Genomic DNA, 12,201 nt, shown 5'->3' on the forward strand with positions numbered 1-12,201 from the left:
CATGCTTACATGCCATAACCGTATGGTTCTTATCACCCTTGGACCACAAAATGCATGAATTTCCCAAATTCTAATTACTATCTTAAGCTCAATTTAGCACTCATTTAGCACTTCAACATAGCCGATTGTCATCTTCACACATTTAAAAAAAACATTTTCCATGAGCTAGCTTCTATACTTGATGAGCACTCCAAATATACAAAGATTTTCAATGAAAGAGCATTAACATACCTTAATCCCCCTTTTTAGCCTTCTACTTGAAAATTTCAACTTAGAAGCAAACAAATTCCATGGTTTTCCACTACATGCAACCGGCCTATCTTCTCTAGCTTCCTTTGCAAGAGACAAGGAAGCAAGATAGAAAATGAAAGTTGAAGTCTTTCTTTCTTCCATTCACGGCAATGGGGGGGGGGGGAGACAACTTTGGTTTCTCCTCTCACTCCCTTCTTTATTTATTATTCTTCCCACACATTTTAACATAATATGTCTATAATATGCCTTACCCCATAGCATGGCCGGCCACCATTTAGATTTTGGCTAATTTGACATGCAAGTCCCTCATGTCAATAATTCATGCATTATTTGGCCACTTTAAATTTCACCTATCACATTTTCAAGTCCTATCACATGGGTCCTTTCTTATAAATTAGCACCTAATTGATAAAATCAAGGCACAAAATATTCACACATACAAATCCCACATATAATAAGCACAGAATATAACATCTAATTATTTTTGTGACTCGGTTTTGTGGTCCCGAAACCACTTTCCGACTAGGGTCACATTAGGGGTGTCACAATTGTTGTCGGCAACTATATTTTTTCGGTTTCATCTTTTTCCTAAAGTAACATAACTTATTGAGATTTCTTTGTTATCACCATTTTCAGGTACCTGAACCTCTTCTGGGTTTTTTTATTAGTTATATCTTTGGCCTCTTTTGGGGCACTTGCCTCCACAATATTACCATCTTGAATAATTGATCCTTTCCTTTTACGAGGATTTTTATATTTGGAACTGATTGGCCTTCCACGCTTCAGGCGTGGATTACTTTCTTTTGCACTAACAATTTGCCTTATTGGGATATCAATTTGTATTAGAGCATTTTCAGCTGGTATGTGAGATTTTGTAATTCTCTTTAAGTCAGTAAATGAATCGGGCAGTTGATTGGAAATGTTTTGCAAATGTATAATCCTTTGAAGTTCTTGTTCACATTGACTTGTACGAGGATCTAATTGAGATAATGATGATCCATTCCATGTAATTTCTTTTACCAGTTTTATTTTCTCTTCCCCTAATATTGGGAATGTTGTTTCATCAAAATGACAATCAATAAATCGTACAGTAAATAAATCTCCAGTTAATGGTTCAACATATTTAATTATAGAAGGAGATTCATAACTAACATATATTCCCAACCTCCTTTAAGGACCCATCTTTGTGCATTGTGGTGGAGTAATTGGAACATATACTGCACATCCAAAAATTCTAAGATGGGAAATATTTGGCTCCTGACCAAAAGTCAATTGTAATGGGGAGTACTTAATATAACTTGTTGGCCTTAAGCGCACAAGTGCTGCTACATGCAAAATAGAATATCCACAAGCTGTAATAGGGAGTTTTGTTCTCATAAGCAATGGTCGAGCTATTAGTTGGAGGCTTTTGATAAATGATTTAGCTAAACCATTTTTGTGTATGAACATGAGCTATAGGATGTTCAACTTTTATCCCAATTGACATACAAAAATCATTAAAAGCTTGGGATGTAAACTCACCAGCATTATCAAGACGAATAGTTTTGATTGCATAATCTGGAAATTGTACTCTTAATCGAATTATTTGAGCAAGTAGTCTCGCAAACGCCAGGTTACGAGTCGATAATGAGCACACATGTGACCACTTACTAGATGCATCTATTAATACCATAAAATATCTGAATGGTCCACATGATGGATGAATGGGCCCACATATATCACCTTGAATATGTTCCAAAAATGTTGGAGATTCAATCCCAACTTTAGCTGGTGATGGTCTAATAATCAATTTTCCTTGAGAACAAGCGACAGAAGATAAATCCTTGAATTCAAGAATCTTTTGGTTCTTTAATGGGTGTCCAATTGAATTCTCGATGATTCTTCGCATCATAATAGATCCAGGATGGCCTAATCGATCATGCCAAATAGTAAAAGTATGTGGTTCTACAAACTTCTGGTTTGTAGTAACATGTGACTCAATTGCACTAATAAGTGTATAATATAAACCTGATGAAAAAGCAGGTAGCCTTTCCAAAATATATTTCTTTCCACATTCAACATTTGTAATATATAGATATTTAACATTTTTCTCATTCATAGTCTCAATATGATATCCATTAAGACGAATATCTTTAAAACTCAATAAATTTCTTTGAGACTTAGTGGAATATAAAGCATCATCAATAACAAATTTTGTACCTTTAGGTAATAATATAATAGCTCTTCCAGAGCCTTCAATAAGTTTTGAACTACCCGATATTGTATTAACATGGGCATTACTCATTGTCAAATGAGAAAAATATTTTTTATCTTTGAGTATCGTATGTGTTGTAGCACTATCTGCAAGACACATGTTTTCATTGATTTTGGGTCCATCGAAATTTTGTTGAATATTCATATTCTTCATAAAAAAAACAAAATATAATATGAGAAACATTGCAAATATTTATTAAATATATAAATTATTCTTTATGCAAGAAAATAAAATATACTTAAAACAACATAAAAATCTAAAAATAACATCAATTTTTCTAATGATTCTCAAAAAAATCTGCCACATCTAGGTGAGTTATATTATTAAGGTCATTAAATTTATCATCCTCGTAGGCATGGTCAGTTTTAGTATTATAGTGAATATCTTCATCTTTTGCCTCCATTATTTAGAATATAAAATTTGTCTCCATATGTTTTCCCTTACTTTTAATGGATGCTTGATAAAGTTTCACTAACTGCTCAGACGTACGACAAGTACATGACCAATTCCCCTTCATACCACATCGGTAGCATATATTCTCAACAATCTTTGAAGGATTATTTTGATCACTTCTTTCTTGTCTTTCATTGTTATTCTTTTTCTGGTGGTTAGAAGTATCATTATTATGACCACCATGATAACGATTACTAATACGTCATCGACCACGTCACCCACTACGCCCACGACCACGGGTGCGACTTCTATATTTTTTATTTCCATAATTATTGTGTACTGCTACATTCACTTTAGGGAATGGTGCAGAACCAGTGGGACGAATTCCATGATTTTTTGTCAATAGCTCATTATTTTGTTCAGCCACCAAAAGGCATGAAATCAATTTAGAATACATTTTAAAACCTTTTTCACTGTATTGTTACTGCAGGAGCACATTAGTAGCGTGAAAGGTTGAAAATGTTTTCTCTAACAAGTCCTCATCAGTTATGTTTTCTCCATATAATTTTAGTTGAGAACTAATTTTGAAAAGTTCTCAATTGTATTCACTTATAGTCTTAAAATCTTGCAACCGTAAATGCATCCAATCATAACAAGCTTTAGGGAGTATCACAGTTTTCTGATGGTCAAATTGTTCTTTCAAATTTTTCCACAACTCAAGAGGGTCTTTCACAGTGAGATATTCGACTTTTAATCCTTCATATAGATGATGACAGATGAAAATCATTGCTTTTGTCTTGTCTTGATTAGATGCTTCTTTATCTCCTAAAATAGTATTTCATAGACCTTTAGCATCTAGGTAAATTTCATCATCTAACACTCATGACAAACAATTCTTGCCTGAGATGTCTAAGACCGCAAATTCAAGTTTGGCAAGATTTGACATTATAATCACTTGAATCAAAATAAAAAAAATATTAGTAAAATAATAAGTATTCTCAATCGTAAAATAATTCAATTATATATACCAAATTTGCTAAATAAAAATATGTATGTCAAATATTGACATAAAGAGGAATAGTCATAATAATAACTTAACACAAATTACATTAATTGAAATTTCTTTAAAAAAAACATGTATATTATCATTATTAGATTTTAGTTGTAAAAATAATTTTACAAATATTATCCAAAGCAAATATTTCATCTAGAAAATAAAATAAAAGGATTATGAAAATACATATACCGTATATAGTTTAACGGGAGTTATACGGCCAAATTATATAAAATCAAAATGTCGTGAACTTCACTATGAACTCGTAGAAACTCGTAGAAACTCGTGCTGATAATGTGTTATAGAAAATTTAATAAAACAATAAATAAAAGCGGATGAAAATACAAGAGAAAGTTTCATTATCGTATTTTCACTTACAAGGTGCTATTTATAAGCTCATTTACATTCAATTACATTTAGTGAACTAAATTTTCTTAATTACTTCATTTAATGATCTCCTAATTATAAATGAAGTAAAGAGTTTTATTACTTTAATATGCTTAGGAATTATAGACATCCATTTAATTTACAACACTTATTTATTTTTTCAAAATAAAAGAGGAAAGTACTTGGGCAAGTGTGTACCACGTTCAAACTATTAATTTCCCATATTTTAGCTGTAATCAACACACAGTGCATGGAAATAAGTAGCCTAACACTAAGTAATTAAAATTAATAATTTAACAATATAAAGTATTATGAATATTATAATGAGCGTACTTATAAGAGTACTATTTGTCTTATAACTGTCTTTAGTGAAAGGCAAAGATTTTAATATTTATACCAAGGGGATCAAGTTTTACATCTTTTCTTTTCAATTTTATGTTTTACTAAAATAAACTAGATTTAATTTGTATAGCACATACAAATAGGTTGTTAAATACTAATATTAAATAATATTGGTATACCCTCAACCTCTCGGATATCACTTATCGTGAATCGGTGATACTTCAAGAAGATCTTTCAGGCATTGCCCCTCGATATTTTGGACATATAAATTTCTTGTGGAATCTCCTCATGAAAATTCTTCTCATTGAACCTCTTCGGACCTAAATTACATAAGGATCTCAACCAGGGGCGAAGCCAGAAAATTTTTTTAAAGGGGACCGGATGAAATTTTAATTTTTTATAGTTTATATCTTTATAATTAGTAAATGATTAAATCAAATTTTTATAATTTTAAGGGGGCTAAAGTTAAATTTTACCTTTACTATTTTAAAATTTTAAAAAAATTTAAAGAGCCTTAGAATTAATTTTACATATTAGGGGGGCCGGAGCCCATGTCAGCCCCCTAACTTCGCCCCTAATCTCAACTAATCACCATATAATTAATTGTCAAATTCTATTTAAGCGTGTCACTTTAGTGGTCCTATTTAAACATGTCAAACCGATTGATTTAATAACCTTTTGTTGCCTATAAAACCAGATAACACATGGCATCTTGGATTTCTAGCCTAGAATATATAAGTAGACACTTAACTACCTCAGGAAGGGTAATCTTTTTCTCTTTTCTCTCTCTCCCTTCTTTTTTTGAACTTAACTCTAAAATATCTTTTAACCCTAGATTGATCAACAGTGGCTCTCCACCTTGCTCTAAACTTGGTGAACAACCAATCACCACATAGCTCTGCCCTTATTTGTTCCTTACATCAACAAGTATATATAACAAATATTTTTAACTTTAAGACATTATTTGATAAATTAAAAATTAAGTGAAAAAAAATTAAATTTTAAATCTTAAATGTTGATTTTAAAAGTACTGAACTTCAACTATAAAATTTGTTTGTTTGTTCAATAGAATTTTTTTATTGCAAATGTTAAATTTTGATATTTTTCATTTTAAAATTTTACCATTACTCTTAATTTGAATATAAAATAAATATCTAGTAAAAGATAAAAGTAATAAATATGAAATTAGCATAAAACTAAAAGAGATAAATATTTTTACCAATATCCAAATTAAAAATAAAAGTAACTAGTTTAAATTATTGGTTTGCAACTCAAGGGGTAAAGAATGTTAAAAAAACATATAAATTAACTAAATATATTTTCCAATAAGTTAATCCTTATTTACTTATATTTTCTAATGTTTCATTTATTATATTATATGAAATGATTTTTTTAATATTTGATGGTAAATACATATAAAATTTTGAATGGCTCAAAAATTTTTTTACTAAAATTATTTATTAACATATTATCAAATAAGCTTTAAGAATTTAAGTTGTAATCTTTTGGTCGAGTGTTCATCTGTTTGATATGATTTAGGTTTGAATCATTATTATATTAAAACCATCAATACGAGGGTGCTTTTGTCTTTTCAAAATTTTAATAAAAATATTATAATAAGATTTACATTTAGGGAACGTGAGTTGTAAACTTTTAGCTTTAACTATTAAAGTCAAAACCTCAATTAATTTTAATATAAAAATTTTATAAATATATTTTACATAAATTTTCTTGGAAATGATTATCAAATATATTTTGTATCTCTTTATATGATTCATATTTTAACAATTTAATTGTTGAATTTTTATTCCATTCATATAAATTATGTTTGTCAAATTTGATGCAAATAAAAATTAATAACTATTTGTTTTGGATAAAAACTTTCAATTGTTCACTAAATATTATATATATATATATATATATATAGTATTTTAGTTCAATATGATAGATACATCAGATCAATTTAAAATTTTACATATATAATAAATACAATTATATCGATAAGTTCAAAGGTTGGATAATTAAAATATTAATCATACAAAAAATAAAATGGTATAAAATTACTTTAATTTTACACTAATATAAGTAATTATTTCCAAAAAAATTTAACCCCAGTTTTCCTCTCTTTCAACTATAAAATTCAAAGGAAAATTGTTTACATATCCTATTACTTATGTAATGAAGTAAATGAAAGATTCAAAATTTTGAGTTTAGATGTATTGATAATTTAACTTTTGCATTAACATTTGTAGCTCGCTTTCATGTTCTTAATCTACCATGTCAAAAACAAGTAATTGAAAACAAACAAAAGGGAAAATGTTGAGAATCTCAAATTAAAAAGAATAGGTGTAATGAAATAACATAAAGAAATACTAAGATTTTGATTTAGTTCCGATGATAAGCGTAGTAATAAAAAAAAAGTTGTTCTAATTGGGTAATAAAGTGACACAAAGATTGGTAATTTCGAGTATAATTTGGTTGATACATGTTGTGATAACAAGTGACATTCAACCAAATATAAACATATGTAATCCATTTTTATATTTCTAATACAAATCGGAAGAGAGAGAAAAAAGAAGAGTTGATCATTTACACATTTGAGACTGATGAGATGGTGTTAAGTCAGAATTGTCAAGACGGAAGAAGAGTACATCATCATCATCTTTTTTGTGTTGAAGCAAGTTTAAGATGTTGTCAAACATGGAAACATCACAAGGGATTTCAAAACTCCTTCCTGTTGGAACCCAAACTCCGCTTCAGCTTTTCTCAGGAGAATCCCAAAGGCTTCATGCTCCAAATACTCCATAGGAATGATATATCGCTTCAGCTCTTTGCCTACGCAAACAGCCAGGTACCCTTTGGGAACGATCTCACCACCATACCCTGTTGTCGCTGCTGAAACATCATTAAAAGATAATGTTCTTTTCAAGAATTTCATACTCTTTCCGCCGCCGCTTCCGGTGTTGGTCGTTTTCTTTGATGCATTGGCCAACTTTTTCCACTTCTTGACAATCTGTTGAAGCCTGACGATCTCACTGATCTTATTAGACTTTTTGGAATCCATTTACTTGCTAATCTGCTGCAAATTAACGTTAATTCTAGGTCTACGCCTAGCTAGCTATACCCTCGACTATTTTCTTTCCCTTTTATTCCTTGATGAATGATAGATGGGCTAGAGTTTAATATATTAATATATAAAGAACATCTCTTTTTATTTTTTATAGATAAATTATATTTTAATTCATAAGTATATAATTGTACCACCAGTTGATTAAGCATTCCTTGTAACCATTTATCAACAATTAGTTAATTAACCTAAAAAACACAATTATTTTATTAATTTATTGTTTATACTAGTGTTCAACAAGGAGGAGATAATGGTGATAACAAGGAGGCTGATTCATTTATGATAGGTGAAGAGTCGAAATAGTTAAGGAATGAGGGGGTGAAGGAATGAGAAAGGAGAGGAGACTATAGAATACTCAGTAAATAGGTAAAAGATTTCAGAGGGCCCAAAAGGAGAAGATCCTTCATACATTATATGTTAGGGGTATTTATAGGTTAACGTCCCTTGTCCAGTAGTACCACGGCATTAACAATACGAATGGTGACTCGCTCGTGTGGTCAGTCAAGGGGTTGGTCCACTGAATGTCAATTATAGTCTAGCATAGTACTGTGTGGTCCTTCCCTAGCATTCCCTTACTGAGGTAGTACGAGGCTATTATGCCTTAGTGGTTCCTTAATGGTTCCCCTTGGGAATGAAAGTGAATCGGCAAAGGCAAGTGGCCTGATGGAGAGCCCAAAGGATAGGCAAAATTGGGAGGCCCCTCTATGGGTGTTGTGAAGTACATGGGCCGGTGGTATTTTGTGGTTCTCAATGTTTTTGCACGCAAAGCAAAATGGAAGTGAATATTGACTCACTGGTTATCTAATGTTAAACTAATACTAAGTGGTATTATGTGGTCGGATTGTAATACAGAAAGACAACCTGTATTAGTAGATAAACTTAAAAATGTTCTTAGTCTAATAAAAAAGAGCAAACCATTTGAAAGAATAATATGTTATCTATAAATTCCAATTGGGAAGATGCTTTGTCTTGAGCATCGAAGCGGGTGACTTCGGGAAAATAAAAACAAAGATGTGACTGACTAGACTGATAGTACATCAGACAAGACACGAATAGAATAGATCCTAGATCCATTTATGGATTTATTCACTTGTGACATTCATAGTGTGGCATATCTTATTCCTAAATGGATGATGGACTATGTATGTGTGACTCATATACTTTGATGTAAGTAAAAGCCTAAGTGAAAATAGATAAGGAACTAAAAGTTGGTGCATTGGGTATACGACTTCTGTAGTATGCAATTTCATTCACCACAGTGGAATTCATAACCCAAGTAATAAGTAAATGATACTCTCTCATCGACATTACATGATAGATGAAAAGTAAACGTGACCAAGAGTCGTTTGTCTTTGTGATAAACAACTTAATTATTATTTGATAGTAATTGACTTTTCATAAAGGAAGATGTAATAGTTACCAAGAGATAAAATAAGATCATATTGGGAGAAAAAATTTATTCCAAACCTTTTATTTTCTCTTTTTTCTTCTGTTACCCTTTTCTCTTTTACCCTATCCACCTCCCCCTCTCCACTAATCTTTTATTTTATTTTCTCTATTTTCTCCCCAAGCATCGCCGCTCCCTCCATCTCTATTGGGTTGTCATTCTCCTTTCTTTTCCCTTCTCATCCTCTTCCTTCCTCTTAGCCACCATACTTGGCACCTTGAACTGCCAAACCCCCTTTTATTTTCCCTTGACGTCACATCCATCTGTAACAGCTCGTTTTTAATCAATTCAGAACAGTGGTTTTGAGACCACAAATTTGAATTCAAAATAATTATTTTATTACTATTGTAATGTTTATAGTATGATAGTATATTCGTGTGAAATTTTTGTTAAGAAATTTTATCGTTTGAGCATTTAATTCGATAAAAAGAACTAAATCGCGTAAAGTGTAAAACTTGAATTCTATTAGTTAAAGGTGTCTAATAGCTATAGAACTTTAAATTGGAGGTCCTTATGTGGTAATTAACCCATTTTTATTATGAATGGACAAGTATGGACATAAATTAGATGATTTCTAATGTTTTTATTAAAGGTTAAAAAGGTAAATTAGTGAATTAATAAGTAAATTAATAAAATAACTAAAGATATCATATTGTCTTCTTCATTTTCAACCAAGTGTAGCAAGAAGGAAACCATTAAAATAGCTTCAAAGTTCGGCTAGCTATCATCCATGCATGTAAGTTTAATTTTGTCCCATTTTTAATGATTTCTATGTTTTTGAGATCGTGAAGCTTAATCCAGCTGGCCCAGAGACTAATTTGTAAAACTATTAAAGGTTTAAGGTAGGAAATGCATGCTTGTTGTTAGATAAACAACATTTGTAAATTGATTTTGACAAAATTATTAATTAGGGGTTAAATTGTGAAATGCGTAAATTTGGTGGTTAAATTGTGAAATAAATGGAAAATATGGACTTTTAGGGACCTAATTGAAATTTAGTTAGCATGGGATTTGGTTGAATTGCATGAATTTGTAATTTTATGAAATAAGGACTAAATTGGAAAAATGTGAAATGTTACGGGTAAAAATGTAAAAGTGGTTTAATGTGTGTTTTTGGACTAAATTGAATAGAGAGAGTATTAAATAAGTTAATTTTGATTACATTTAGATCAAGAAAGGAGAAATACGAATTTAGATCGGGGAAAGAACAAAGTTTCAGATTAATCGACTTAATTTGTCGTTTTTGTATCCGAGGTAAGTTCGTATTTAATAAACTTTTTTTTAATTGCATTTTAAATGCTTTAATATTGCATGAATTGTGAATATGACATTGCAGATATATTCGATGAAGATTCGACATTGAGAGACCCTGGTTGAACGTTAAGAATAGATTAGGATACGAATGACATGTCATTAGGGGTTTATTATTGTTTTGGGTGCTAGTTCGTATGTCCTACCGGTGGCTGAGTTATCTAGCATGTGTTGTGGATTCTCGTCAGCTTGTGTGAGCAGGACCGTGTAGTTACGTCATGACCGTCTGCTTGTGTGAGCAGACCTGTTGATAGCTTGAGAGTGAGCATTATTGAGATATGATATTGAGATAGTTTCGGCTATGTATTGGCACTTCGGTGTAAGATTTATTGAGATGGCTTCGGCTATATATATTGGAAATTAGAGTGTAAGATTCCCAAGTATCCTGTATTATTCCAAATGGTTCAACGGGTATATCAAAGATATGAAATGGTGAGTACTAGATACGTATCAATACAGGTATGTACGAAAACTATATATGCATTGAACATATGGAAGAAATGAGTTCATGGTTAAATAAGTGATTTGAATACATGTTAATATTATAATTAAATACTTTATAGTATGTTATATGCATATTTTGAATGATAATTAAATGGTGAGATTTGCTTATTATTTTCATACGAACTTACTAAGCATTATAGCTTACATTGTTTAATTTTCCGTGTTTTATAGTGAATTCAAAGCTAGCTTAGATTCGGGGACCGTCGGAGACTTCATCACACTATCCTACTATCACTTTGGTACTTTTGAACTTAAGTATTTTGAGTATATGGCATGTATAGGATTATGGTCATTTTGGTTATGGATTGATAATGAAATTAGTCATTTGAATTGGCTTGTAAATGTCCAAAGTTTGGTTTTGTATATAGCCATGGGAGTTGGCTTATTTTGATATAGATGATCATGTATATATATGTGCATGGCTTGTGTGATGTGTTGGATGCTGGTTATGTGATGCTTGTTGATAATAGGTGATATGGATAGTAAATGGTTGAGTTAAATATTTGTATGCTAGTGAATCTAGAAAAATAATGCATATTTGGAATTGGTTATTTTGATGTATTGTAAAAGTGAGTTTTGGTATAAAATTGGTTGGTGTATTGTGGTAAATGTGTGACTTGTAATGGTTGGTATTGAAATGGCATGAATTGAGTTTGATTGGAGTTGATTTATATGCCTAGTTATGCCATGTTTTGTGCCATTTGGGTTGATGTAAGTATATGCAAATTTGGGTGACAAATTGGCTTGGTAAATAGCCTATTTTTGTCCACACAGGCAAAGACACGGGCGTGTGTCTCAGCCGTGTGTGACACACGATCAAGTTGTAAAGCCGTGTGCCCCCTAGTGTTGAATTAAGAATAAAGCCAGTATGCTCCACAAGGCCTAGCTCACGGGCATGTGACTTGGTCGTGTGGCATAGGTCAATATACCCTACAGGTAGGGGTGAGCAAAACTCGATTGAACTCGAAAAAATCGAAAAAAATTTGAATTTCGAGTTAAACGAATCAAGTTATTCGAGTCAACTCAATTTTTTTTTCAAATTTCGAGTTCGAATCGAGTTGAGTTTTCGAATTCGAATGAATCGAATAATTAGAATAATTTGAATATCAAACTATAATATTTTACATTTT

The 12,201-nt window shown here is 31.1% G+C and overlaps 1 pseudogene; it reads right to left on the reverse strand.

The window, feature by feature from the left end:
• Positions 1–7,188: 7,188 nt before the first annotated feature.
• LOC108451669 (auxin-responsive protein SAUR24-like) lies at positions 7,189–7,841 on the reverse strand (annotated as a pseudogene).
• Between the last annotated feature and the right edge of the window lie 4,360 nt (positions 7,842–12,201).

Source organism: Gossypium arboreum, chromosome 6 (assembly GCF_025698485.1).
Source record: "Gossypium arboreum isolate Shixiya-1 chromosome 6, ASM2569848v2, whole genome shotgun sequence".
NCBI lineage: Eukaryota > Viridiplantae > Streptophyta > Magnoliopsida > Malvales > Malvaceae > Gossypium > Gossypium arboreum.